Here is a 25,367-nt window from a genome sequence, read left to right on the forward strand (position 1 = left end):
AATGACTCCTAAGCCAGGGGCCCCTCTTACACCACTTCCCCCCCCCCAATCCAAGCTCCAGCACCCCAGATGGTTTGTCCCACAGGCCAGGGGAGGAGGCCTGTTTACATATGTGAAAATAGGGAAATGCAAACTGAGGACTCCTGGGCATCACCCCCAGCGCTTAACAGTGACTGCCGGAGGCGGGTAGCATCAGGAGGGCAAGGGCGCAGTGAAGGGGCGACGGGGACTGAGCTGGGAGTTCACCCACACACTCTGTCTGCAAAAGCAGCATCCCTGGGGGAGGTGAGAGGTGGGGGCAGATGAAAGGCAGGATGCCCCCCACCAGTGTGTATACAGATCCACACCCTGTTTGAACAGCTGGGACTGGAGGACACGCACCGGTAACACCAAGGGGTAGAGAGAGACCGGGACGAACCCAGAGACTCCGTGACACAGTAAGACAGACAGCAAAGGGAGCGAAAAAGACAAGCAGATTCAGAAGAGGCTGCTTCAAATCCATTCGGGGCTACACAGAAGGGTATACGTACACAAATACATAAAAATACAGGTATACACCCATATATATATAGTGTGTGTGTGTGTGTGTGTGTGTACACACATGAAAGACAAGAGAAAAGACAGAGCTCTGGCTGGTGCAGCTCACTGGGTTCAGCGCTGGCCTGTGAACTGAAAGGCCATCAGTTTGATCCCCGGGCAGGGCACAGGCGTGGGGTGCAGGTCAGGCCCTCAGCTGTGGGCGTGCAAGAGGCAACGGACTGATGTCGATGCTTCTCTTGCACATCAGTGTTTCTCTCTCTCTCTCTCTCCCCGCCTCCTTTCACCTATCTCTAAAAAATAAATAAAACCTTAAAAAGAAAAAAGAAAGAAAGAAACACTGCCTCTCACAACCACATGAGATACCACCTCCCGTCCACTAAGATGACTATAATCAAAGACAACTGATAATAACAAGTGTTGGCAAGGATGTGGAAAAACTGGAACCCTCATACATTGCTGGTGGGAGTGTAAATTAGAGCGGCAGCTTTGGAAAACAGCGTGGCAGTTCCTCAAAAGGTTAAACAGACTTACTCTATAATGACCCAACAATTTCACTCCTAGGTATCTACCCAAGAGAGATGAAAACATCAGTCCACACAGAAACTTGTACAGCATTACTCGTAATAGCCAAACAAGTGAACCCAAATGTCCATCCACTAATGAATAAATAAAATGTTGCATCTCCATACAACAGAACATTCCTTTGCCATTAAAAGGAACAAGGTACTGACATGCACTGCAACTACAGTACGGATGAACCTTGAAAACATTATACTAGTTCCAAAAGGCCACATAGAGTATGATCCAATTTATACGAAATGCCCAGAGTAGGCAACCTATAAAGACAGAAAGCAGCTTGTGGTTACCAGGGACTGGGGTGTGGGTTTGAGGGAAATGGGAAGTGACTGCTGAGAGGAGGGGGGCTCTTTCTGCAGTGATGGGGATCTTCTAAAATTGATTGGGTGGCCGTTGCACCACTCCGAATATACTAAATCCATTCAATTGTGCACTCTAATGGGTGAATTTTATGGTAGATGAATTCTATCTCAATAAAGCTATTAAACGGAAGAGAAGAAGGGAAAGAGAAAAACAGAGCCACGGAGACCCAGATTAAGAACTGCTCCCCTTTTCCAACCCCTTCCCCACAAGCTCAGGCCACACCAGGCTCCAGGCTCCGAGCTGGAGCCCAGTGGACGAGGACATGCCTGGGAAGGGGGAGTTCCTGCCAAGGCCACCGTGGACGAGGCCAGGGCTTCTGGGCCCAGCTGGGCCCGTCAGCCAGCCTGTGTCTGGCTGAGGGAGGGGGAAGTAGGGACAGGTACTTGCTAGGGAGGGGGCAGCTCTCCCAGGACCTTGTTAACGACCATGACTTTTCTTGTTAACTAGTTACGACGCCCATCGGCCAGACCGCTATCCTTACTCCTGAATGAGATGCCCCGTTCCCTCCCCAGGCACCTGCGATTCCTTCCCAGGCTGAGAGAGCTGCTGTCTGAGAAAGAGGAGCCCCACCCACTGGGCCAACTGCTGCCCTGGGCCCCCCACACCCCTGTGGGGCCCCAGTCAACGGAACTCAGGCAAGGGAAGGAGGGGTTGACTGAGCCTCATCACCACTGACAGTCTCTCACACACATACACACACACATACCCCCACGCACTTGCAAGAACTCATGCACTCAGGTCTATGGGGAAAGTACTGGTAGGCAAGAGCCTGCCTGCACACCCGGCCAGTGAGGGGGGCGTGCACGGGAGAAGAGGGGCCTGAGGACACCGCTGCTGCACACCTGGGCGCCACCACACAAAGAACGCGGTTCAGGGCTCGCGTGCCCAGTCCCGGACACAGCTCCCCACAGAAACACAACCACGGCCCCCACGGTTTCCCAGGCCGTACACGCCCTGGCCCTCGCATAGCAGGCTGGCCTCTGTTCCTTCTCCCTGAGGTCCAGCCCCCCGGCACACACTGGGGTCCAGAAGCCCACAGAGGTGCCCCCTTCCAGAAATCCTCTGGAGGATTCACGTCCACACTGGGCCGGCCTCCCTGAGGCGGGCCCGGGGGCCGAGGTCCAGAAAGTCTTTCATTGTAGCCTCCAGGCATCCTGACCTAGCTTTTGGGGTGTTGGGGGTGGATCCTGTCAGTTGTCCTCACAGGAGACATAACTACAGTCACCTTCATGCTGCAGCTCTGCCCGTCAGGAGTTTGAAACTGGACCAGACTTCACCCCCCAGCCCCAAAGATACACACCTCAGGGAGAGGCTGCAAGGCCGCTCTCCTAACCCTGCTAAGCCTGCGAGCTTCAGCGCAAAGTCGCCCAGCCCCTTGGGGAGGGCCTTCCGCAGCAGGAGGGGGTAAAGATCACAGAAACGGGCCAAAGGCCAGGGCGGCAAGAAAACAGGGATGGGCAAGGACATGGGTAATGGGGGCAGAGCCAAAAAGCACAGGCCCTGCCTCAGAAGGTCCCTCTAAGCAACATGACCCTCAAGGAGACACCTGGGCCCTGGCCCCCTGCACCCAGGGGAGGAGAAGACACTGTCACAGAATTGAAACCGGCACCAGAGAAAGGGAAAACAAACTACCCACATCCAACCTCCACCCTGTGCTGCCACCTCCACTGCCCACAGGCGCCCTCCCTGGAGGGAGGGAAAACCACAGGCCCCCACACCTCCAACGCTGAGCCAGGACTCGGAACAGCAGGGGGGGCTAGGGCACCTGCCGCCTGCACACGCCCCTGCCCAGCCCGACCTGGGCCTCCCTCACCAAGGTGCCGGGGTCCCTCCCCAGGGTCAGGTGTCCCCAGTCACCCATTCGTCAGTCGGTCAGTCGTATTCCCCCGAGTCACACACCTAGAGGAAAAGGCAGGAGCTCGCTAAGCGCTGAAGGTGGGAGAAAACCCCAGAGGTCTGATGGGTCAAATCTCAGCTCTGCCACTCTGGGTGAACTTAGGCAAGTCACTTAAACTCTCTAAGCATCTGTTTACTCGCCTGTGGACTGCCTACCTCAACGACAGTTGTGTGATTTAAGAGATAAAAGTCCTGGAAAGCACCTAGCACGGCGCCTGGCAGACAGGCGGTGCCGGGCAACTGTGCCCCGCCGTCCCCGCACCTCCCAGCATCACCCAGTGCCACCTTTCCCTCTTCCCAGTTAGCGTCTGTTGACAGGGCTGGGCAGACCATTTTCCAGGGTCTGCTTCCCCCAGGCTGAGGTGTGAAGGGCGGGGTGTGGGGAGAGGGGTGTTCAGCATGTGGGTGGAGGCCTGACCACAACCCTTTCCCAAATTCCCTTCTTTCATTTCACAAACCAAAAAAGGGAAACCTTTGGATTTGGGGAGGGTAGGGGCGGAAGAGAAATTGACCATTTCCTCCCCTATGGTTGGGGGAGAGAAGCCAGGGGTCCGCAAACCCCGCTTTCCCAGCCTGCGCCCCCCTCATACACTCTCTCCTCCCGGCTCCGCACGCTCTCCTGAAACAATGGCTCCCACTGAATAGAAATCAGGCAGTCCCAGAGGGGCTGAGAGAAGGAAATCAGGATTGGGGAGCTCAAAAGAAGGGGGGACAGGGGGTTTCCTAACAATTCTAGACAGTCAATGAATCATATGCAAATGACACCCAAAACTCAAACTCAGCTTGTGGGGGGTGTGGATGGGAACTCCAGCACTGGCAGAAACAAATACCTGGCCCCTTTGGACCCCCTACCCTGCCAGGGGCGGGGTGGGACGGGGCGGGACAGGGCAGATTTCAAACCAGAACAGAGGGCTAACTTTCCAGGAACACACACACACACATCCCCCACCCCACCCCCACCCCCAAAACCTCTCCCTTCCGTCATGCTCCTCAGTCTGCAAGCAGGGGTTGGGGGGCCGGGATGACCACTACTCCCTTTCCGCAGGGGTCCCCCAGCTGAGGCTCTCACACCCCCCCTTGCCCTCCCCGCCCCCGCAGGCCCATGCCCTGCCACTCTGGTCCTCTGTTTACCTCCTGCTCACCAGGGTCTGGGCCGCAGGAAGACCAACCCGAGAAGGTGTGAGGAGGACCGCATGGGCTGGGCTGGGACGGCTGGAGGGCCCCTCTTCCCCTCCAGCCCCTCGGAGCCCCAGGCCGGCCTCGCTGGGGCTAGGACTTGTTTGAAAACCTGCCCCAGGCCTGCGCAGGCCCGGAGCACGTCCTTGGAGGGGCTATGGGTGGGCCGGAGCCTGGCGTCTCCCTTGGGACGCTGCCACTGCCCCGCTGCCTCAACACACAGCCCTGGTTCAAGAAGAGTGGGTTCTGAGGTCTCCGCAACTTGGGCCCCGCCCAGCTGAGGGTTCTGCACCGGCTGCCCAGAGCTACCTACCTGCCCATGCCACCGTCCTAGCAGGGACTGAGTAACAGGCAGAAAGGGACTGAATAACAAGCCCAGAACAGGCCGAGCTCTGGGAGGAGGAAATGGGGGTCTCCGATGGGCAGGGGGGAGCACCCCAGGGACCACATCCCAGAGCCCCGTGGGAGCTGTGCTCGGAAACTCTGAAGCCAGGGTGGCTGAGGCTCCCGCCAGAGCCAGGGCTGAAGCCTCGCACTCTCAGAGCAGAGAGTAGGTGAAAGGGCAAGGGGCAGCCCAGGCCTCGAGAAGAGGGAGCAGCCCTGGGGAAGGAAGAAACAGGAAGAGGAAGAGATGAGCCAGCCTAGGCCACAGCCAGACCACAGGAGTGTGGACCAAACAAAGGCAGCTTTGTCTGAGTAGGGGGACCAAAGGGGCACAGACAAAAGGGGACCCCCCAGCTTGGAAACCACCGTCCTCATACCCATCCTGGCACGGGGCTTTCCCCACCTTCGCCCTGGCAGCTGCCCACTCACACTGTCTCCCAACCTCCTCGACGTAGGAAGCACAACCCTCTCACAATGGGGGCGTTAGGTGGACAGAGCACACAGGTAACATGAGTGTGCACGGGTGTGCACGGGTGTGTGTGTGAAGCCACAGCAATCCCCCCCATCCGCTGAGCTCGGCCCCAGCCCAGGGACTGCCTGGACTCTGAATCCCAGTGCAGACAGAACTTCGCGCTACCAGCCCCCTCCCCGCCAGGACCCCTCCCTGGGGACCCAGGCTGCAGGGAAGCCGGGAACGCCACCCCCCCGCCCCCCGTAACTCCTGCCTCAGGATATCCTTTTGGCTCTGACCCCAGACCAGGCCTGAGTCAGACTCTGCCCCGCCCCATACCCCTCTTCCATCGACCCCCCAGGAACTTCCTACTCCACACCCGACTGCTCAGTTTGGGCTAGAACTTGGGGGAATCTCTTCCCTTCTCCATCCCCCCTCATCCCCAGTGAACAGAGAAGCCGAGGAGGGGAGGGGTGAATGAGTCACAAAGTCCTATGGCTTGCCCCTTAAAGGCCTGCAGGATCAGAGAGAAGCTGATGCAGGCTGTGTGTGTTGGGGGGCGGGGGCACGACCTCCCACCCCCCCCAAAACACGCACAACCAGGAATCCTGCCCAGAACCACACCCCATGCAAGCTTGGACCCCAAGAAGCCACAGAAACTCCTGGGGAAATGTCGTTTCCATGAGAACACAGGATGGGAGTAAGCTCCAAAAGTAAAAAGAGACATGAACTGGCATCTTGACAAGGCAGCCAAGCCCAGGCTGGAGGGGACAGGGTCTGCACAGTCAGACTCACACAGTCTGCCACAGCCGAGCACAGCCAGATGTGGTCAGAGTCACCCCAACGATCATCTGAGTAGGTAGCTGTCACTCCTTCCCACAGACAGGAGCCTGGGGAGCTCTGGGGGACCTGGGGTATCAGAGACCACACACACTCAGCCTGAAACAGCCCCCAGGGCTGCCCCCCCAAACCCCCCCAGCTGTGGGCCTAGGGGGAGGGGCACCTTCCTCCCCACAAGAACCAGGGTAATGCCTACAGTGGCCATCTCCATGGCAACCAACAACAAACATCCCAGGAACCACAGTGGGACAGGAAGTGACAGTCACATGACAGGAAGACTTTTTTTTCAGTGTGGGGAGGGTGAAGATTGTTAGCAGCCCCTGGGAAATCAGCTGCCCCCTAAGTTTCCTCAACTTGGAGATGGAGGGAAGAGGGGTGGCTAGGAGGGTGGCCACCCCCCTACCACAGTGTGCCAGGTTGGTTGCTGGACTGACGGGCCCTCCCTCCACGCCTGCCACTCACGGTTCCCCGCCTTGGTCCCCCTCCCCTCCACTTCCTGCCGTGACTGGAGATCAGAGAACTCCCCACCGCAGCTTCCCCTTCTCAATTCTCGATTCCTGGGTTGAAGGTTTCACTGTGGGGCAAGGGACCTGCAGTAGGACCCAGGGGACAGAGGTTCTGGGGGAGGGACTGAGAGGGAGCCACTCCAAGGTAGGTGTGTACATACACAGAGGATCACGATGACACACAGCCGGGCGCAGTGACACAGGGAGGCTGCCTGACCTCAGGCAGCTCGGAGGAGAGCAGAGCAGAGCCACTGGATCCAGCTCTACAAGCCCCGCTCTGGTGCTGTCCTCAGCCTCCGGGTTCATCCCGGGCTTCTACTGGCCTCCAGGCCAGTGAACTCTCAGCTGTGCCCAGCCCCCACACACCTCTCCCCTGCCTTTTGTGCTGAGGAATGCCCCTCCCTGCTCCAAGGTGCCCGCCCAGAGAGGGCACCTTGGCCAGAGGTGGGGGGAATGGAACCTCCCTCTACTCCCCTCCCCTTCTCTGCAGATGTCCCAGACTATATTTAGCCCAAACTGGGAGGCCAGCCAGACCCAGACTCCCCACTGGCCCGGAGCTGAGCTCCCAGTTTTTATGCAATTAAAATATTAACACAGAACCACCCCCATCCGCACACCCCCGTGCCCCCCAGCGCTGCCAGAGCAGCAGTGCTCAGGAAACCTGAATAAGGGCAGCCCTGCTCTGCAGCCAGTGGGGGTCACTGGGCAAATAGCAATAAACTCATCCCCTTCCCCATCTCCCAGGCCCTGCCCCCATACAGGACAGGGACATCATCCTTGAGATCAGGCTGATGCTTGGGAGGGGGCAGGCTTTCCTTGTTCTGGGAAAGGAAAGGCATATCCAGTGGGTTAGGGGCGGGCGGGGGGGTGCCTGGCTGCAGAAATTCCACCTGTCTTTTTGCAGCCCCCTCCCAGGCCAGCTCCGGTTACAGGGCTGGGGGTTGGCAACAGGTGCTGGCCAGGCTGGCAGCAGTCTAATCCCCCTCCCCCCCACCCCAGGCTGACAGTAGTGCCTGGAGGTCCCAGCAGGGGCCCTGGCAGGCAGGATGCAGGGTGGAAGAAAGAGGCGTCTCTGCCAGGCGGTGGGTGGGGGGCCCATGCCCCTTCTGTAAGGCCTGCCCCCCGCGCTCTGTGATGTGTGTTGGAGGGTCTGGGGAAGCCAGGGAAACCTTAGTTCCATAGCGCCTATTTCATTTCCCCATGATGCCAGGCAGGCGGGCTAGAGTGTGGGAGGTCTGTCTGCCTGCCTCTTCCTCCTCCTCCTCTCCAAATTCCAGGAACAAGCAAGGGAGGCTCCAGTTGCGGGGAGAGAGGGAGAGCAAGCAGGCGGTCCCAGCTGGGGAAGGGGGGGCGGGGACTGGAGCGGGAGGCAAGATCCAGACGGAGCAAGAGACACCCACACCCGAGCCAGACTGGGGACAGACGCACCAACCCTGACACATTCTCACACGCTGGGCCTGGTCCCCACACACCGCCCACCCTGCGGGGACACCCAGACACCCTCAGCCAATTCTGCCAACGCTAAGAACACTCCCTGGACACACACGGAGATCCAGGCACTCACCCTCGCCCCACATCCCCCCACAAACCGTGTGGGCTCCAGACAGCAGCCAGAGGGTGGAGAGGGAAACGGAGGGAGGGAAGACAGCAGGCGGCAAAGAGGACGCGCAGCCAAGGCGCTGGGAGTGGGGGTGTCGTTGCCATACTCCTTTCCCAAAACCCAGTAAGTCAGGACAACTCCGGTCATCTTGCCAGGGTCCCTGCCAGCCTCCCGCACTCCAGAAACCACTGCCACCAGAAAGGGGTGGGGGGAGCTGAGCCGGCAAAGACAACCCCGTCTACTCATCACAGAGACAGGACTGCCTTCCCCAGATGTCCCTCACCCCAGGCCTCAGAGTGCCCACAGACGGATGCCTGAACACACCTACCCCTCCAGCCCAGCTGAGGTCCTGCCCTGCCTATGCCACCCAGAGGACAGGGAGCTGGGCACTGAGGTTTATGTTTTGGGACAGGTCCCACGCTCAGGTCACACAGTTCTGAGGAGTACCGCCCTCAGGTCACACAGTTCTGAGGAGTACCCCACCTAAGACGCCAGAGTCTGAATAAGGAGTGGCCTGGGGTAGGGGGAAGGTCCCAGAGGGTACTGCCAACTTCCAAGACCAAATGATTTAGGGGAAGGGAAGCTAACTGGGGTGTGGGTCAGTGCCCCAAAAACAGACCTGAAGGGCCACTCAGATAATGTCCTCTCCCCCACACTAGACAGGGTGGCAGGAACCACGTCATGGCACATGTGGGTGACTGTGCCCAGCGGGGAGTGCACGGGGGCGATCAGGATGGTGCTGCCCACAGTTAGCTTCCTGCCAGGCTGCCACATGATTGGGAGTAGGAGGGGGACCACAGAGGTGACCCGGAGTACTAGCAGGGGCATTTAGGGTAAAACTAAAGAACTGAGATTTAGGGGCTGTAGAAGGAGAGGGCCACCCTTAAGCCATTCCAAGCCCGGGGTCATCAGCCCGGGGTCATCAGCCTGGGGTCATCAGCCCGGGGTCATCACAGAACTGCCAATGCTTCCGCATGGCCCTCGAGAGTCTGGAGGTGGGGGAGGCACTCCTGCGGCGACGGCCCATGCACCCATGCCTGCTCATTCACACCCTCAACACCCTTCCAATCCAAGCTCCTCCGGTCCCAGGGACCTACTCAAGTCTGACCCTAGTGACCGATCTGTCTCAAGACCCACATGGCCCAGATTTCCAGGCAGAACTGATATCCCAGCCTCTCCCATTGCACCAACTTCTTTCAGAGCCACAAACTCCCTGACTCCACAACCACCCCCACCTTCTTCCTCTAGCTCCAAACAATACTCTTTCTCTTGTTCCCTCCCCCAGACTCATCTCCACCCCCCCCCACAGGGGAAGCCCCAAGGCTCCAAGTCAACCCCACTCCAACCTGGGGCTTCCCCGGCCCAGCCTCCCCATCAAGCACAAGGCCCTGGAGGAGTTTAAGGCTTCGGCCCCAGTTTCCTAGTAAGACCTTGTGTTCTTACTGAACCACTTCCTCAGAACAACCCTGCCCTATGAGCACTGAAGCCAGGGAAGCAGACAAGAGACATCCCTGAATCTCTGAACCAGGAAACTAAGGGTAGAGGACAGTGGTCAGTAGTAGAAGTGAGAGTTGGGGGTATGCAGCGAGGGTCAGGGGAGTGGGGAAGTGTTCTCAGGAACAAGTCCCCTGGAGTATACACACATACACACATGTGTACACAGCCCGCAGGCAGGAGGCAATCTAGTTACAGAAGAGGGAGCCCAGGCCAGGTGGGCATCCTATCCAAAGACAGAGTAGGTGGTAAATGTCTCCAAGGCTGGGGTGGGGGCTGTTTCTCGGTCTGATATCCATGTGAGTCCGTGCACATCCCCAACCTAGCACTCTGGCGGCCCGTCCCCCTTCCCACGGAGCAGTCTGACCATAGGGCAGTGCCCAGAGAGAACAGGGGGCACAGCCAAGATGATTTTCCAGTGCCCCCTCCCACAAACACATCTGGCCAGCAGCTTCCCGGCCTCGTGGGTGGCACCAGGTCCCAGACACCCTCAGCAGAGCCAAGACGACCAGTCTATTACAACCTCCTCTCACCCAAAGAGCTTCCACAACCCCACAGCAGCACCAGACCAGGAGGCATCCCTCCCCCGACTGCCCTGGTTCCCGCACCCCATTCTGACTGCTCCCCTCACTCCACGGGGGACACCAGCTGAGCGGGCCCCGCCCCCCAAGCCGGCTGCCTCTGGTGGGGGTGGGCCCCCGGGCTGATTCTCCCCAAACCACAGGGCGGCTCAGATAACAGGAGGGAAAGAAGGAGGGGGCTAGTCCGTTGGGCATCCGATCTCTCCCCAAACAGGTTTGAAAGTCTTTTTGTTTTGCTTGTTTCTGAAAAGAGTGAGAGAACAAGAGTTCCCAGCGGCGGTTCTGCCACAGCTCCGGCGCGCGGCACTCTGCCCCAGACGCCTCACGACTGAGCGCGCGATGACACGGGCGAGGACACACGCACAGACGGGGCTCCCCCATCCTGGGCACGGCAGCGGCGCCGGGTTGGGAAGCCCAGGAAACCCCGGATTCCCCTGGGAACGCGCCCGGCACCGGGTCCGCACACGCAGCTCCTATAATGAGCAGAGCAAGGGGCCCCGATGCCTACGGCAGCCCGGGGCTCTTCCGAAATCCCCGGGGTCGAGGTTACCTCGCAGCTCGGGGACGCAATCCGTCCGGGTGCCCACGAGCACCGCGTCGGTCCTGACCCTGTGCCTTGGTATTGCTCGGCCTCAGGGGTGCGGGATCCCGGGAAAGGAGCCGTCCGGGGAACAGCCGCGGCTCAGCTGCGCGGGCCAAAGGCAGCGGCCATGGCGAGTCACGTGCGGAGGCTGAAACTTTACCCTGAGCCCCAGACTTGGGGGGCGGAGGGTACCGGAGCTGGGGGAGGCCCTCTCCCTAAGGCCCGCCCCCGACCGCCCACCGGCCAATCCCCGGCCAAGGGCGGGCCCACAGGCTCACCCTCCACCCCGCTCTCCTTAATAGACCGGGGCTGGGAGAGTCTTAAAGGAACCGCGCCTGGCAGGAGGCTAGACCGTGGGAATCTGTGAGAATCCCTCCCTCTGCCCCAAAAGGAGAGCTTCAGAGCGAGGAGCTGAAGTTCTGCGGGAAGAATGGGGAAAGGGCTAGGTGGAGAAAGGACTGCAGGGTGTGGTATCACTCTCCCTTCCCCCCAACACACCACACACACACACACACACACACACACACAAACCTGTGAAGAGACGCAGCGTATATGGAAGTGAACACAGGGTCTCCGGCCCTAGCTGTCAAGCCTCTGACTCCTATAACTATAATTCTCTTCCACGGACCATTTGGAGCTGAGAGCTGTGTGACCTTAAGCAAGTCTGTTCCTTTCTCGGAATCTTAATTTTCTCATCTGCAAAAAAGGAGTGCCAAAGTAGGTAGACCTCCCTCAAGTACACTCCTCTCGTCTTCCCCCCAAAACTTCTCCAGCTCGAGTGGGTTGTAGGTTGGAGGAGGAACTCTGGCCCTCCCTCAACCCCTCAGCAGCCTCAAAAGGGCAGCGGCTCTTGGATCTTCCAAGAGCTAAGTAGGGGGCGCCCAGGAGCACCCCTCCATACCAAAGAACTCTCTCCGACTGAAGCTTCTCTCTCCTAGCCCAGGAGAAGCTTGCGTTACTTTTTTTTTTTTTTAATGCTTGCCCAGGACGTCTTCTTTCATTGCTTTTTTAGAGATAGTGGGAGGGACGGACAGAAAGAAGAAACACCCATTGGTTGCGCCGAACCCACAGCCTGGGAATCGAACCCGTGATCCTTCCGTCCGCTGGATGGCGCTCCAACCAACTGAGCCACACCGGCCAGGGCGAAGCTTGCATTCTTGTTCCAGTGGGGCAGGATCTGAATCCCACTCCATCTGCAAGACCTCAGTCCTCATCATAGCCACTTGCCCCCACCCAGCCTGCGGCTCCAGTTTGAGAGGGTCATGTCCCCACCTCTAGCAGGCTCGGGGGGAGGGCAGAAGCGGAATCACTAGGGAACACCCCCTCCCTTCCCAGTTAGAGAAGTGGCCACAAGTCGCCCCACAGAACTTCCCACTGGAAGGGGAAGTGCCACACTCCCAAGCCTCCAGCCCGGGGAGGAGACTCAGCCTGGCCGACTGGCAGAGCTCCCAAACCCACCGGTCCCACGGCCCCCCTGCTTTACAGACGGAGGAACCCGAAGGCCAGGAGCGGACACGAGGTTTTGTCCACTGTCGCTTTGGTTGCACAGCCAGGTCTAGACTTGAGGTATCTGATTGTCTCCAGCTCTGGCCCCCAGCCTTGGTAAGGTAAGACAAGCCGGGTCTGCGGGATGCTCTGCCGTGAGGTCTGGCGCAGGGGAAAGGTGCCCGGACAGAGCCTGGCAGCGCTTCCCCGGGCCCTTCCCGCCCGCTGGGCCCGGCTGTCTCCCGCTCCTGTCTGGATTTCCGTCCGCCGGTGCGAACCGCCTGCCCAGCCCCTCCCGCCCTGTCCTGTCCAGATCCATCCGCAAACATGCGCTCAGCCGGCAGGAATGCGCCAATGGCTCCCAGATGTGGACGCCAACGCTTAACCCCTTCTCCCCCAAACCCCCCAAAGGCCTTCAACCTGAGCTCAGCCAGCAGCTGGGGACGCACCGCCCTGGTGAGGGACCAGCCTGGGAGGGGAGTCAGCGTCAGCCACCCCCAGACCGCACAAGCTGCCCCTGGCCTAGATTCTACCAGTCTTCCTCCCAGCTGAGGCCAGAGGGGAAGGATCATGAACACAAAAATGCAAGTGTGCATAATCGCAGGTATACTGCCTTCCACCAAGGGTGGCCTTCACATACACCTGCCAGCACATGGGCTCAGGTACCCTCGTGCACACTGAGAGCCAGGTGTACAAATGCAAGCTCAGGACACCCACATGCACCTTCAGAGCACACATGTGTACACCCCCACATGCACACCCAGGGCACCCATGTATGTACATCCATGAGCACAGAGAACAAGCACATACAAGACAGGCATTTGTACACACACAAGGACCTGAAGCAGAGGGTGGGGCACACTCCTGAACACACATAGCTGTAGACACATGCGCTGACAAGGGAGCAAATTAATGCACCCACAAACCTGCCCGCCACAGGGAGTCAGACACACACGCACCTGAGACGGACATCCATATGAACAAGCACACAGCCTGCACACTTTAGTGCACTCCTTCCTGCCCAGGTGCCCAGTACTGCCTGTCCAATACCTCGCCCTCCCCAGGCTTGACTCCAGGAGGCAGGAGAGGTCCCAGGTGGGAGGCCAGGGGTCCAATCTGCAGCAGCAGCTGCGCTCCAGCTGTGCTGGGACCACAACAGGGCCCCTACCTGCCATCCTCTGAGGACCCTAATGCAGAAGGGGAGAAGAGTGCAGGAGGCAGCAAGAGACTAGCGGAGGGGGAAAGCCATGGGCCTAGGGGCTCCCCACTCTTTAGGAAAGACACTCCTGGGGGCCCACTCTTCCCCCCCAGCACGCAGAGGAAGGGCTAAGGGAGAAGGCTGAGCTGCTTGTTTCTCAAGACAGGGATCCTCCTCAGCCTAGAGGAAACCTGAGCGCCCTGATAGGTGCAAGGCCAGTGCCTACCCACAGCAGTCAAAGGAGATACAAAGTAGCTCTGAGACACCCCAGGAAGGCACACACTTCTAACAAAACAAGGCCTCCCTCACAGCCTCTGGGGAACTCCCCCAGAATTGCACCACCAGTCCTCACAACAGAGCCTCCGCTGCACTGCCCTGCCAGGACCACCTGGGCACAGGTGGGATGGGAGACATCTGCTGTAGCTGGAACCAGCTCCGGGTGATTCCTCGTCCCCTCCCCAGCCTCCCAGCTCATCCCCAAAGGAGCCCCTCCCACAAGCACCCTTGTGGCCCCACCCCATTTGATTCTCCAATCCAGAAGGGTAATCTGGGGCAGGACTCCTGTTGCCATTGTACAGATGAGGAACCTGAGGCCCAAGAAAGAAACTGTCTTGCCCAAGGTCACACAGCTTGTCAGTGGCAGAGCTAAGATTCAAACCCATAGTCACCTCCTTAACTCGCCCCCGCCTTGCTCTGAATCAAACATATTTCCACGCAGTATCCTGCCACCTCTTCCTGTATCCCTTCAACAGGGCACCCGGGAGAAACGCCACCCTTGCCTGGCTCTGCAGGTCTATGTATGGGGCCAGGGCATGCCAGAGAAAGATCAGAGAAGACACCGAGACTCCACACATGGCCCCCCAACCCCACCCCAAGCATGGTGCCCACCTGCCCAGCAGGCACAGCCGGGTGACTCAGCTGCATCCGGGGGAGATGCCAGGGCAGTGACTCACCTACCGAGAAGAACTGAGCCTGGCACCTTGCCAGCCGCAGGACAGAAGTGACTTAGTCACCCAGACTGTGATGCCCAGCAGGCACAGCCCGGGGATTGAGGACAGGGACAGGCTGTGTCCTTCATGGTTAGCTTACATGCGCCCCCTGGCGAAGAACAGCCACCCTGGGGTGAGTCATGGCTGTGTGTACCCCTGCCCCTCACCATGCCCACGCCCACCACACCGGGCCCTGCTCCCGTACAGACAAGTTTTGTGAGACCCCTGGGCTGCCCTGACCGCCCCCCTCACCAGCTTGCCCCTGCCCATCACTCACCACCCACTCTCCCACCAGCCCTACCGCCTCCTGCCACCCAAGTTGTGCCCAGGCTATGAGCCTCCTTTAACATGTCCTGGCAGCACCTCCTGCCCCCACAGCCCCTCTTCCCCCCCCACCCCCCACACGCACACATGCACTCATACACGCTTCTGCCAGCCCTGCTTCTGCCAGCAGCTGCTGAAGTTGTTGAGCAGGAGGGGAGCAGGGAGGGTGGGGTGCGGGGATTGAGTTACCGGAGGCTGACGGGGTGGGCTGTCACCCAATCCCTTCCCCGCTAGTCCTCCTCCTGGGCGCAGTCTCCCTCACCCACCTGCTTCCCTCCCACCTCTGGCTGGCAGCCTACTGCCCTTTAAGCCCCTCCACCCTCACTCCACCCAAGCTAGAAAAGAAATGTTCAAGAGTATTTGTCATGCTAGGACCAGCCCAGTATACGAGAGAGAGACCGAGACGGAGACGGAGACGGACTGAGAGAACGAGTCCTGTGCCCAGCGCTCTGGCTGCAGCCACCACGAGGTGTGTATCTCTGTGTGTGCTGAGCCGGAAGGGGACGGAGTAACTGCCCAAGTCCCAGGGGAGGAGATGGGGCCCAAGGGGAGTCGGCAGGCTGAACAACCTCAATCCATTTGCACTATTGATTTCTCACACACTGCAGCAGGCGGGGGGGGGGGGGGGGGGGGGGGCATGATAAATCAGCCCCCCAGAGACAGAAACCGTGTGGAAAGAGGGGGAAGGGCTGCTTCGCCACAATTTGTGGCCCACTGAGACGGGCTTTGGGGGCAGGGGGTGGGCGGCAGAGGAACAGGAGATGTTGAGTGGCAGGAGAGTGGCAGGAGGCGGGGTAGGGGAACGGGTGTCGGATTAAGGCCCATCCGGAACACTTCCTTCCAGCTGGATCTGAAGCTAATTTGAAGAAAAAGGGGCGGGGTGGGGGGGCCAAAGCGCCAAATTTGGCTACACAGGCAGAGCCCTGAACAACTCCAGGGGGCGCCACTGACATCAGTCTATGGAATGGCCCCTCCTGCAGCTGTGCAACATGGTGGCCCTGGGAATGAGGCTGAGGCAGGAGACTGCATTCTGAAGAACCGTAACTCTCCACTCTGCTTTCTGTCCCCAGCACCTCAACCAGCCACCCTGCCCCTGAGGAGGACTCGCTTCCAACTGGGGACTCCAAGCCTGTGATAATCTCCCTGCTCTTCAGCCCGCCGCCGTCCTCTGTTGATGGGGTTGGCAAACAACCCCCAGGACCCAGGCGTGGCAGGACTGGGGCTCACAAAGTGGGCCAGAGAGCCCGCAGACCCCCATCCGAGATCCTGGTCTTCAGTCTGTCCCCAACCCATCCCTGCCGCCACTGGAGGCAAATGCCTGACCTTCTCTGGGTCTCCAAAATGGAGTTAGACAGGATGCTCCTTCTCTAAATTGTCTCCACAGCTCTCCAGCCTGTGCGCTTGTTGGAACCTGCCCAGCACCTCGTTCACCAGTGGCCACAGGCCACCTACACAAACCCCAGTGCTGACCTCCTTCCAGCCTGGAGGCAGACTCTCTCCAGGCGGTGGAGACTTACAAACAAACCAAGCTGGGGTTTACCAGGGACCCTGCACAAACAAGCGGGGGGGCGGGCACACCAGGCACCTGGCCTCAGGTCCTCCTTGCAGCGGTAAGGGAGTGAGGCACAAACAGGTGTGGCGAGGGACCGTGATGACAGAAAAACAGTGCAAGGGGCCTGGGCGGCCAATGACCAGCTGAGTGTCTAGGGTGAGTCACGTTCCCTCTCCAGGCCTCGGTTTCCCCCTCTGTAAGGGGATCGTCTAGACGGCCTCTGGAGCTCCTTCTGGTTCCAAGTCTGGTTCTTGTTGGACAGAGACAGACAGTCCAGAGGGGTCCCCAGGCCTCTTCCGCCTGCCCCCGCGCATTCACCTGGGTCAGGACCCTCTCCCCAAGGCCCGCCCCTGCCTAAGGGGCCTCCTGCTCTATCTGTCGCCCCTCTGGCCCTGCCTTAGGCCTCGGCCTGCCTCCTCGCCCTCACCTTGGCCAGACCCTCTGCCTACCCCGTGCTTTTCTGCACGTCCCTCCTGCCAGGGGACAGACCAACTAAAAATAGTCCCTGCAGCCTTTCTCGCCCACAGCTGCCCAAAGAGCAGGAAACGAGGGGGGCAGAGAGGCCCATGTCCTGCTCCCCCCCCCCACGCTCCCCGCTCGGAGCCGTGTCCAGCGCTCCAGCCCGGGACGAGTGCCAACTTGGCCATCCCGGGGGCATCCCACACCCTGTCCCTGGGGGAGGCCTGCCCATGAGTGCCTACAATCACAGAGCCGTCCCAGCCCCGCGAGAGGAAAGGAGAGGAGGCAAGCGGTCCACAGGGAAACCTTCCCAATTTCTGACAAATCAGTGCCAGCCACATTGTGGGCACCAAGAGGGCAGGGTCTGGCTCCACTGGCTGGTCTTTTGAGGGCAGAGGGAATTGGCGTGGGGAAGTTTGTCCCAGTTTCCTTCATCCTGGCCCAGCTGGAGGGAAGACAAAACAGTGCCCCAGCCTCCATTATTCAAATCCCCTGCTCCCCAAAATGTGTGGGTGCAGGTATAGGGGATTCAACAGCCACCTCCAGACGCCATGGGAAATAAGCTAGAAAGGATAGCAGAGGATCTCGGCTACCCACATGGGAAGATGAAGCCCAGAGGCTAGAGAAGGCCCATGCAGCCGCCAAGCTAAGTCAGAGACCAGGAGGGAGGAGTCGGGGTGCTGGGAGGCCAAGGGCTACAGGGCCCCCACCCCTAACCCACCTGGGATTCCGGACACCTCCCGGCCCTGGGAGAAGGCCCTTCCCACACACGAGGAAGCAAACCAGCTTAGCGACTCTGTGGTGGCCCGCAGGGCAGCCCTGCACCACGAGGCAGGCAGGAAACCCAGGAGTCCTGGCGCCCAGCCCAGAAAGGGAGATACCTTGGAGACGAGGAAGCAGCCCAGAGTGAGGCACATACATGGTGCCCCCAGAAGCTCTCAGGTGTGACCCAAAGGAGGAACTGGCCCGTGGGGCTGGCTGGGAAAGTGAACACATTTCTGAACAAGAAGAAAGAAGAAAGTGGGGTCATGGGGATGGGGAAGGGAGGGAGCCAGCCTGGTTCCCACCTGCTCTCCTTTCTTCCCTGTCAGAGGCAGAGAACACAGACGTTAAGGCCACCAAATATCAAAGAGGTGTGTTTCTTCCTCCCCTAAGCTCTAGACCTCAGCCCCTTGATTTCTGAGCTTCCTCTGGTACCCCTTCCCTGGGGCCGAGCCAAGCCGGGAGCCAGCAGGCACGAGGTGGTGCCTGGGAGGCCTGGGCAGTGCCAGGGGCAGCCCTCATGCCATCCTCCCACTGGCTTCCCTCCCTCCTGCTCCCGGCCGCCGCACATATCTCAGCTGTCGAATCTGATTAGGTCTCCTGCCCAGTGAGCCGGACAAGGAGGCCACTGGGCAGGGGAGAGACAGGGACAAGGACACGGAGCAGGAACGGCAGAAGAACGGGTGAGACAGGACTTGGAAGACGATGTGGAGCCCGGAGGGAGAAAAGTCTGGTGGAGAGTCCGTCCCTTCTGACCACCGGCTCTATAGCAACAGCTCCCACGTGTGTTCGAGGGATCCTGCAGCCCCTGGGGGAACGGCCCTGCCCGCCTCCTCCACCCCGCAGAGGGCACGGATGGGGGAAGGGCACCGAAGGTGGAGAGACTGACCTAGATTTTGGAAGAGAATCCCATCCTAGAATTCTCCCCCAGTCGTTAACTACCATTTGCACTGAGCTCTGATAAATGGTCTTACGGTGTCTCGGCCCGGTATCCTATCAGGCAAGTGGGCTTGTTACCGATAGCCAATTTTACGAATGAAGAAACTATATAAATGTGCACAGTGAAATGGCCAGGCTGAGTCTCAAATTCAGGCCTCTGATTCTCAGTTCCCGGCCCACGCTCAGGATTTCTACTTTTCTTTCTGAGTCAAGAGCAGAATGAAGTCTATAACCACCCTTTCCTCCAAAACCAACCCTTAGGGAATTCAGAGAGCTATGGAGGAATGTAGATTGCACCCCTACACCTAGATATCTGGAGGACAGGCCACTCCCCCCAGCACCAGAGTGGTTCCCCTCAAGTGTGACCAGTCTCTCCCATCACCCCCCTCCCCAGTCTACTATGCCCAGAAGCAAGGCACATACTCGCACAGGGACAGTCAGACAAGTCCTACCCCCCTCCTGGATGAGATGCCCTAGACCTTCAGAGAATAGAGTCCATACTGGAGGGAAAAATAAGCCACTGTCATCAGTAGGTGCCACGCAGCCCTTCTTCCAGAGAGCCTGCAGGAGGGAAGAAGCTTCAAGGGTAACACCAGGAGCCTGAGGCTCTGAAAGCTGAGGAGCCCAGGGAGCTGGCAAGGCCGGGTGGCCTCCCTGATCCGGTCCACACCCCCTTCCCCAGCCATCTGGGCTGAGCCTGTCTGGCCTGGGCCATACTCTGGGATCTCTCCCCTTCAATGCACTCAGCCACCTCTAGCCAAAGCCTACAGATCTTACAACCAAATCACATGGTCCAGACACACACACACACACACACACACACACACACACACACACACACACAGGCGTTGGGGGAATCTGCAATAGGTCTTGGCAAGGATGGGGCTCTAAGCTGAAAGAACTTTCCTTAGACGAAAGGTCCCCCCCTCCCAACACACACAAAACCTCCACTACGCTCCAGCAAAGCCTCTGGCCATCCCAATGTGCGATGTGCCTGGAAGGGGACATTACTTCTTCAAGGTGAGTAGGGAGCGGGGACAAAGTCCTGGGCTCTCGGGGCCGGGAGGCACAGAGGAAGCGAGATAGAAATCCCCCAGGGAGGCTGCCGTCCCGCTCCGGTTCCCTCCCCTCCGCTCTCTATTACCCCAGCACAGCCAAGTCTCCTGTCGAGGTGAGGTGGGGGAAGGGGTATTGGGCAATACTGCAAAGGAGGGTGCAAGGGCGTGGGGCCTGGGCAGTCCTTCCCCCCCAATTCCCATTTCTAGCTAGAGAGCGGGACTGCGTCGGGGAAGTGCAGGGAGGGCGCTGGAGGGCTCAGGGGCTCCGAGGCTCAGACGCCCCGCTGTTCCCAGGCTCCCACCTCGCTGGACTGCCGTGAGCTGTGGGGGAGGAGGGATGGGGAAAGCCTGAACAGGCAAGAGGGAAGCCGCCAGATCAGAAGAGCAGAGGCCGGGCGGAAGGCGACCAAGGGGGAATTGGGAAGGGGTGCGCGTGGTCCTACCTGCTCAGGTGTGTGCTGGCAGGGGGGCAGTGGGGTTCCCAGGAGAACCGGGGAAGCCCTCTTAGCTCGATTCAGGATTCCCCCTGCTTCTGGGTTAGACTGCTGCAAGAGGCACGGGTTTCCGCTGGGTCCTAAAGCCCACTTCGCAACCATTGGCTCTCCCGCCCTCTTCCACCAGCCCGGACTCGGTCAACGGGTGCAGCGCTGAGGACTAATGGGGAAGGAAGAACTCACTGGGACAAGGACTGCGGTCTGAGTCATGGGCTGGGGACAAGAAAAGTCCCTTTTCAAAGACACAGGGCATGGATGACTTCAGCTGAGGATGAGACAGGAGAAAAATAGAGATTTCTTCCTGCCTGCTCTGAGAAAATGAATTTGGGCTTTGGTGCTGCAGATGGGGTTAAGATCACTTTCCTTTCCCTTCCTGCTCAGCGGCTCAGTTATTTAGAATTTGGGGAAGGGGACATTCATTCTGGATGGGCCCTCACTTCTACCTCCTCCATAGACACAGCATCCCTCCCCATTATTCCCAGATGCCTCAGAGGCCACCCCAAGGGGAGCGGGGGGGGGGGGTTGATTTCCAGCAAATAAAATGGACCATATGACTTGTGGTAGTTGGAACCTGGTAGAGTGTTATTTCCATAGATGGAGGGGTTCCTGAGAGTGTTGTGATGCGCAGGTATACATATACAGGTGAGAGTATGAGCCGGTGGGGCTGAAGGACTTGTGCTACATCCATGACCAGGAATGGCAATTGGCAGTGGAAGAACAGGATGCAGATCCTAGGAGTCAACTAGTGCCCCTCCCCTGTCCTTGATAGGATCCTGAAGCTTTTCCAGAATGAATACGTTCAAAAGATTATTTCCCCAGGTACCATTTGGGATAAATATAGGGGGCAGAAGGGCCTCTTAACACAGTTACATCAATTTCAAGGTTACAGACGCAGCTTAGGATAGCTGATCTTCTCAGCAGCTCAGAAGAGAGAACTTGGGTCTGGTGGCCGGTGGACCGGGGAAAGGTGGCTGGGGAAGGCTTCGGAGGGCTGGATTAAGAAAGTTTTGCAAGGAGAGTTGCACACAGGCCCAGCAGCAGAGTTGGGGAAATGTCATGGGGTGAAGGGCCAGGAAAAGTCAGAGGCAGAAAGGAGGGAAGGGGGAAAGCATGGCCTCCTCCTAGAAGGGGAGAGGGCAGCAGCTGCCTCTTTCTGTGTCTTGCAGGAAGAGCTGGGGAAAGGAGCTAGACAGTGAGAATGGAGGGCCCCAGGGTGGAGCCCGTCGGGTGAGCTCAGGTCAAGCCCTTCACCCTGATGTGCCTCAGTTCTCTCCCAGCTGTTAAACAGGGCTCTTGGTTCTTCCCAGGGAGTTAATGAGTGTTTACAAAAGAGCTTGGAGATCCTCAGATCTCAGCTGGGCCACCACTACAGTTATGAAGCTCAATAAGGGCTGAGTGTTATTTGGGGAGGGGAGGAGTAGGGGAAGAGGGAAATAGACTACTCTCTGACAAACTAAGGATAAAACCAAGCTCAGCGAGCACAAGCCTCCACTGCCACAGGATATCCTTGTGCCCAGGGATGGAGGTCATGCACCCTTGTACCTCTAACCACCACCAAAGGCTGGCCTCCAGCTAACTGTAGGCAGAACCCAGACTGGCAGCTGGTCTTCATTAACGCCAGCTTTTTTCACCCCACACTGTGAACCCACAGCTTCTACAGGCTTAGGCTAGGGGGGGGCCGCCCTAGCCCGACCTTGCAGCTGACTCTGGGTTGGGGGGACACCACACCAAAGGCCACGTTACCAGCAGAAAACAAAGTTGAGGCAAGACTCCCTTTTCCCATTGGGAGCAAGCGGAGAGAAAAGAAAGGAGTGTGGGGGTGAGAGGGTGGAGGTGGGGGAATTTAGGGCAAACAGCAGGCAGTGAAGTCAGCTGGATTGAGGCCCAGAAACCCCCACACCCTGGGGCCAAGTCTTACTCCAGCTTTGCTTTCAGCTTGAGTCTTGGCTGGGCCCCAAACTAGGGAAGGCCCTGGCTGCCCCTTTCTGCCTCCCCACCCCCACCCTTATTAAATACACATTTTATCTCTCAGCATCTTCATTATCTTAACTGAAGGAGACAAGCAGTGGATGGCGGCAGCAGAGAGCACCGGGAGAGGGGGGCGGGTGTGGGGAGCAGGCGCACCCTCGTTATAAAGTGCTGATCCAGCGCTTTCAGGCAGTGTGGGAAAAAGAGGTGGGATCAAAGGGAGCGAGGCTGATTCAGAACTCAATTAGAGCTTCTTAAAAAAAGGAGCTAGGTCTCTCCTTTTGCCAGTCTTCAGACAGCCTTTACTCAGGCCCCTTGCACCCAATTAGTTTGTACTGCCAGTGCCTTGGGGCTGGGGTTGAAAATCAAGGGGAGACCAGGGCGCACAGCCCTGTCCCCTACAGAGCGCACCTCTGCTGAGAAGAGGGAGACCCGCCACTCTGTGCAGCTAAGAGAGAATGTCTTAGGGAAAACCTTTTTCAGGAAGAACCTAAGCTTACAACTTTCTCTAAAAGTTACAAAGTGGGATATCAAAGGTGGGCGCTTCCTTGATCCCTTGCCAGCTAGGGGCAGAGCTGCTGGCGAATGTCTAGGGACACTACGTAACAACCAGACTGGCGCCCCTCCTCCCAGCCTGTAGGGAGGACTCTCTCCACAGCCAAGGCTTCCTAGGAGCAACATGGAAGTTGCCTCAAGCAAAATACCACTACATCAGAGGGAGCGATTGGAACATTGGAACGCATCTGCGAGGCCAATAAACCTTCACAACTGTGCCAAGATGTATTTTGTAAGATGAAGCGCTCTTCTTTTCCGGGGGCCTGCTCCACCTCTGTTCAAAAGCACCAGCAATGTTACCTCCAGATTAGAATAGTCAAGATGGAGGGAAAGGCAGCACCTTACTTGGTTTATTTATCTGTCCATTCAGTGTCTATTGAATACCTACCAGGTATCTGGCCTTCAGCGCTGGGGACAGACACAAATGTAAACAAGATCTCAAGCTTGCTCTCTTTTAGTCTCCCTGAGTGGTCAAGGCGACACCTCTCTATAGATATTTTTTAAAAAATCTCCAAGTCTATGTCATCCCTACTTCCAAGTTCTTATTGGTGTATCTTAAAAGGGCCCTTAACGAAGGCAGCGAGCGGGTGGTGGGGGAGAAAGGAGAGCGCTGCCAACTTCTCTGATCTCCGGGTAGCTTGGACTTCACATACGCCTGCCACTTATCTAGCCACAGGCAAGTCTTCATTGAGCCAGAAGTATCAGTGGCAGCTCTGGGGTTGAAACTCACACCAATTTTATTGTGTCTGTGTTCTCCCATGGCAATACCCAACGGCACTCTATGGAAGCTTAATCTGCTTCTTTAAAGAAAAATAAGTAAACCAGGATACACACACCCCACCACCTTTCAGAGGGAGAATGTAGGTCAGCGTCTTTGCCATCGGTCTATGTGAAACAGCCCATGACCTGGCAAAAGCCAGGAACCACAAGCCCATCCCATCCCACTCCTTCCCATAGTTCTCAGCCTTGGTGAGAAAAGCCAGCAAGAAAAGGACTTTCCTCCTCCTCTCAATCTGCTCCCTGGCTGTCTGAATTACACTTAAGACTTCACTGACAAACATACATCAGCTTTTGCTCCCACAAGGGCAGCGGAAGCCAAGCAGGGACTCTAAGTCGGCTTCACGCATCATTGACAGAACCAACCCTGTTCCAATTGCTGAAGTCTTAAGAGCAGCAATGACCTAGAAATTGACAGTGGCGGGGGAGAACTGAAGGAAAAGGAACTAACAAACCAGTACACAAAAACCCTATTTCCAAATACCAGGGGAAAGGGAGAGAAAGGAGGTAGAGGGGAAAGAAATTTGGCCCCTTCGAATCTGCAAATGCAATCTTGGCTCAGAGCCACGGAGGATACATAGCAGCCCCACTGCGAGTCAAGCCATGTTCCTGACTCAAGCCCTACAGTTAAGAGGCAGGCGCCAAGCCTCAAATGCAGCGAGGTGGGGAGGCTGCTTCTTTCTGGGCAGGATCCTACTGTGGACACAGAACAGACAGCAGCTGCCCACAGTGTGGAAACAAACTGTAAAGCAGTCACGTCTCTTAAGGCTGCAGCATCCAATAAAATGTAATTTAAATCAAGCCTCGCATCTGTTCTCAATCCCATTCAGTCTCTGCTTTCCATCAGCCTTCGGACAATCTTTGCAATTATGCTTGTTAACCCTTAGAGCCCCAGATTTTCCAAGCTTCTAGGTATAGAACTGTGTTCTCCACTCGCAAATGACCATCAGAGAAGACGACTTCTCCGACAAAGGGGCGTGGAAACAACATTCGACTCCCGTCTATAGATTATGCTCTGCCACACAGCCGTAGGTAGTGTTTGTTTCCGAGGGCTCTCTCCGCGTGCCCTTCTTCTATCCCACACCACCTGCCGTAGCTCAGATCACATTGCAAGGATACAGTGGGCAGCATGAATGAAACAGTGGCCAACAGATCATTTGTACACGTATCAAGTTTCCCAGCTCAAGTCCGTGTCAGAGAGGTAGGAGGCGGCAGAAGAGCTGGAAGCAGACTTGGTCACTGGTTCTCCGACCATTCATATCACATATGGTTTGCATTCCAAGAATTTGTTTGAGTTACAAAAGTACAGCAATCTCCCAAATGAATCAAACTTTAGTTCCCCCCTTCCCGCAGGCCCACGCCAGCACTTTCAAGGCTGTCAGTGTTGTAATGGTGCCCTCTGGTGTCCACATCACAGATCGCCACTTTACGCCACTAGAAACCACACCCAGAGAAGGGGAGACTTGAGTAACCATATGAATCAATTCATCTCACAAGACCAGAGAAGTAGATTTGGTTTAAAAAAACCCAACCCCAGACTGAGGCATCTTGAGACAAGTGGCTTCATCTGAGGCCAGAAAGACTGTGGGAGGAATTTTCTCATCGCCTTCTGGAAGGTGGAGCTCTCTGGAAATGTGATTGCTCAAAAAGACAAAGAACGCAACTTGAGAATAAATATATTCACAATCTGCAGTGTTACATTCTCCTTGCTACCCCCACACCCTTGGGAATGCCTAAGAAACTCAATGAGTCTTTAAGACCTCACAATGTGGAAGTATTTGCAAGGTGAACACAGGGTACTCCAAAAAGAAAGAAAC

The 25,367-nt window shown here is 57.6% G+C and overlaps 1 protein-coding gene across 3 annotated transcripts in view; it reads right to left on the reverse strand.

Annotated features, from left to right (window-relative positions):
* RARA (retinoic acid receptor alpha) overlaps nucleotides 1-20,291 on the reverse strand; it is a 43,835-nt gene extending 23,544 nt beyond the window's left edge. For 2 of the 3 annotated variants that reach the window (XM_054593835.1, XM_054593838.1), the window contains exon 1: nucleotides 10,958-11,116. The gene's annotated coding sequence lies outside the window, so the exon portion shown is untranslated. Of the gene's footprint in view, nucleotides 1-10,957; nucleotides 11,117-20,199 lie in introns of those variants that run through there. The other variant, XM_054593836.1, reaches the window with a different exon arrangement.
* Nucleotides 20,292-25,367: the final 5,076 nt, after the last annotated feature.

The sequence above is a fragment of the Pteronotus mesoamericanus genome, unplaced genomic scaffold (assembly GCF_021234165.1).
Source record: "Pteronotus mesoamericanus isolate MK-2021 breed Mesoamerican mustached bat unplaced genomic scaffold, CSHL_Meso_final scaffold_476, whole genome shotgun sequence".
In the NCBI taxonomy this organism is placed as follows: Eukaryota; Metazoa; Chordata; class Mammalia; order Chiroptera; family Mormoopidae; genus Pteronotus; species Pteronotus mesoamericanus.